A 4,058-nucleotide genomic window follows, 5' to 3' on the forward strand; every position below is an offset into this window, starting at 1 on the left:
ACTGTCCCTTCTGATAGCAATTCAAGAGCACAGTGCCGGCATCTGGTGAGGGCCTTCTTGCTGCGTCATTACATGATGGAGCACATCACATGGCAAGAGCAAGATCCTGTCAGCTCAGGTGTCTCTTCCTCTTACCAGTCCCATCATAGGGGTCCACCCTGATGACTTTATCTAATCCTCATTCCTCCCAAAGGCCCCCACCTTCAAACATATTGACATAGGAATTTGGGGATTGAGTTTTTAATACACGAAATTTAGTTGACACATTCAAACCATAGCAGATGCCAAAGGTGAACATGGGGGAGTCAGATTCCCAAAAGCTGACAGAGTGGTGCTGTCATTGGTTAAGTTTGAAGGGTTTTGGGGGGCTGCCAGGTTCTTCAAAGGGAAACAGCTGTTAATGTTGCAGGGAGAGACAGGAAGATAGCAGATGGGGAAATGGGCATGGTATCCATGTTGATTTCATCAGAGTCAAAGGCAGTCTGAAGAGGGTCTGCTTACTATAGTGGAAATGACTGCAGAAGCAGTGGTAGGAGGGCCAGAAAAGATAGGGCACTGAAGAGAGTGGTTTCCTGTTGAGGCCTGTCAGGAACCCTAGATTTCAGCTGACAGGTGTTTCCTGGGTCAAAAGGCAATGTTGGAAATTCAGGTAGGGCTGTTGACCATAAAAACAGGTGGGTTGGTGGAGACTGCATTCCTTACAAGGGATATCTGCTCCATACTGGGATGGAACTGGTCAAATGGGGGAATACTCATCCTGGATCCTAGGGGAGACCAGGAGATGAAAACCTGTGAAAAAGGATTGGTATCCATGTAGTTTATACCAAAGTACAAAGTACGCTTGAGGTTACGTCTGCAGATTACTGGCTGTAATAGTGAAAATGCTTGAGGCACCAGTGATGGACTGGTCTGTGAAGATGGGCATACAGGTGGAAGAATCTGTAAGAAAAAGGGAGAAAAATCCACAATGAATTAATTTTGATTAGATGACTAGATAGATTCTGATTAGATGACTAGACTGATAGATGACTCAAGTCTGCAGGAGGTAGACTTGAAGCAAAGGGCAAGGGGTTAGGAGATGTGTTGAGGTCAAACGTAGAGATCTAGGCTAGGCGTGGTGGCTCACACCTGTAATCTCAGCACTTTGGGAGGCCGAGGCAGGCGGATCATGAGGTCAGGAGATAGAGACCATCCTGGCCAACATGATGAAGTCTTCCTGGGCAGGGATCTAGGCAGTAAGGATGGGATCGACCTCACAGAGAAGACTGCCTACTAAAAATACAAAAATTAGCTGGGCGTGGTGGCACACGCCTGCAGTCCCAGCTACTCTGGAGGCTGAGGCAGGAGAATCGCTTGAACCCGGGAGGTGCAGGTTGCAGTGAGCCAAGATCGCACCACTGCACTCCAGCCTGGTGACAGTGCGAGACTTTGTCTCAAAAAAAAAAAAAAAAAAAAAAAAGTAATGGTCTGGGCTGGGTATGGTGGCTCACATCTGTAATCCCAGCACTTTGAGAGGCTGATGCACAAGGATCATTCGAAAGCAGGAGTTCCAGACCAGCCTGGGCAACATAGCGAGACTCCATCTCTACAAAAAAATAATGCCTGTAGTCCTAGCTGCTCTGGCAGCTGAGGTGGGAGGATGACTTGAGCCCAGGAGTTTGAGGCTGCAGTGAGCCATGATTGCACCACTACATTTCAGCCTGGGATGGATAAATAGTGCACCCCCTCCAAAAAAAAAAAAAAAATCTGCAGATGAGGGACAGAAATGGAAATGGCTTTTATTCCCATAAAGGGGAACTCCCAAAATGATACTGAACCTAAGGGGAGAAACAAGAACAGAAAGAAAAAAAAAAGGAGAGTTAGGATATGGGCATTTCATTTAATGATCTGTATATGGGGTGAGGACTAGTACAGGGGCAGAAGGGACTGGGGGCCTGGAAGACAGGACAGCCAAGTCAGTGGCTGATAACATGATAGTATCAGCAAACTACAAGGTGAAAATGGCCAAGGGTGGGGTGCCTGCTGTCCCTGCAACAAGCAGGAAGAAAGAAGGGGCAGGCTGAGGGGTACTGCACTGCTATCTGAAGGGGCCTTGATTTCTCTTCTAAGAACATGTGGTTAGACTGGGGCTCTGCTTTCTTCTTCAAGCCTACATCTTCTCCAATGACTATACAAAAAAGCTTAGGAGAGGTTGGGCAGCTCACCTTGACCTCAAAAAACAGCAGCGGCAGTGGCAGCAGCAGGCGAGTTGGAACTTTGTTTACAGAGTCTACAACTGGCAGACGTGGGTTGAGAGTTCCTGTTTAAAACCCTTCTTCCCTTCATCTTCTCTGTCTTCAGAGAGAACTGGACCTCCAGAGAGGTAGGAAACCCCTAGCAGCACTGCCTGAGCTGGTGTTGGCATGGCTTTTGATGAATGAGCTCATACAATATCTCTTCACTTTCTCATCTAAGGCGTCTTCCCGGGGTTGGAGTGGAGGTTTCCCTTCAATGGCCCGGGACTGCAAGGAAATGAAGTTAGGACTTCCTTGTCTTGGGGATAGATCTGATGACTCACTCCCACTGCGATGGGTGGGGGTAGGGGAGCTGCTCTGATCGCGCTGGGATCACTATTTATACTCATCCTTCACCTTCACTATGCCTGGCTGCTCTCTCCTAGGGTCCTCATCTCAGTCTTCCTGGGCAGGGATCTAGGCAGTAAGGATGGGACCGACCTCACAGAGGAGACTGCCTACTCAGATAGCAATGGAGGAGAGTCGGTTCGCGCCCTGGATGACAGATCGTAACTGTCCTGAGTGGCTGAGCATCTTAGAGTGAACAGCAGACAGCACCGGCTTCATGTGAGAGTCCTGCCTGGACATTGAGGATGGATCCGAAGGAAGAGCGCAGAGCCTGATGGATCAGACACCCCTTAGCGGCGACGAAACCGAGGGGTAGAGGCGCAGGATCGCGGGAAGCACTTGTCGAGCTAGGCCAAGGAGAGAGGCGCAGGGAGAGCGAGGTGATCCAGACCAGACAGGGAACCCTGTGGGGCGTGGTGGGGCCGGGGGTGAAGCTTGCAGAGGTAGTTGCCCGTGAAGAGCAGCTTGTGCGCTCTTGGATCCTTGGAGTGGAGTGGGAACTCCGAGGCGAAGTGCACCCTGTTCAGCCAGATGCCGGTGAGCGGCCGTTGGAACGCTTGGCAGAGAACGCTTGCGCGAGCCCAGGGCGCGAAGAAATACAACAAAGGGCCAACGGGGAGGTCCAACGGTCCGATGCCAGCTGGACTCGAGCTCACTCGGTTGCAAGCGTTAGGCTCCCAGCGGCTCCCCGCCGTTAAGTGGGGATTGTTCAGGACTGTGGAGGCTCGCTCGGCACCTGGCCTGAGGGCGGGAGATTTGGCAACCAGTGCCCGTGGGTGCGCCCGCCCTTGCCGCTGGGGACTCTGGAGGCAGATCTTGCCCAAAGCTGGAGGCGGGATCTCCCCAGATCCTCCCACAGTAGGGAGCTGGCTCACACGGAAGGTGCCTGGGGAGGCGCCGGGCGGTGCTGTCTCCTGACTCCGCCCAGGCAGCCCAGCCGCTGCAGCCGGCCTGGGCTAACGTGGGGAGAAGACGCCAGCGCAGGCAGGGAGCAAGAGCCCCCAGCTGCTTCCTTTCAGGCAGCCGCCACAGAGGACCCAGTTTCCCTTCTCTCCTCTCTAGGCAGGTAGCATGGGAGGATGCCGCCTCCTCCAGGAAGCTCTCTAGCGCCTCTCCGAGTCCTGGAGCCAGGCGGCACTTCTCTGTGGTCGCCTAGAAGGGTATGAACTTAGGGCATCCCCATCTGGGCTGTGAAGGTTTCTGACTTGGGGACCAGGTGCTCAGACCTTGCTGGATGTTGCTTCCCACAATATCTCTACCTGGCAGGCAGGTTCTCTTCATTTTGCAAATTTGGTAAAACAGCATTTGTAAAACTTTAGAACCCTCCTTGGCTCACACAGGTGGTAGTGGCCCTGCCAGGATTTGATCCAGGCTCTTGGATTCCAGAGTTCCTGAATTTAACCACCTGTACTGTGATGCCGCCTTATCATGTGTGCA

General features: G+C 52.1%; 1 long non-coding RNA gene across 1 annotated transcript; it reads right to left on the reverse strand.

Annotated features, from left to right (window-relative positions):
• Window positions 1–224: 224 nt before the first annotated feature.
• LOC112613322 lies at window positions 225–3,761 on the reverse strand. The gene is made up of 2 exons (XR_003116941.1): window positions 2,205–3,761; window positions 225–939 (listed from the first exon to the last, which is right to left on the reverse strand). It is a non-coding gene; the product is annotated as an uncharacterized LOC112613322 (long non-coding RNA).
• Window positions 3,762–4,058: the final 297 nt, after the last annotated feature.

Source organism: Theropithecus gelada, chromosome 19 (assembly GCF_003255815.1).
Source record: "Theropithecus gelada isolate Dixy chromosome 19, Tgel_1.0, whole genome shotgun sequence".
Lineage (NCBI taxonomy): Eukaryota > Metazoa > Chordata > Mammalia > Primates > Cercopithecidae > Theropithecus > Theropithecus gelada.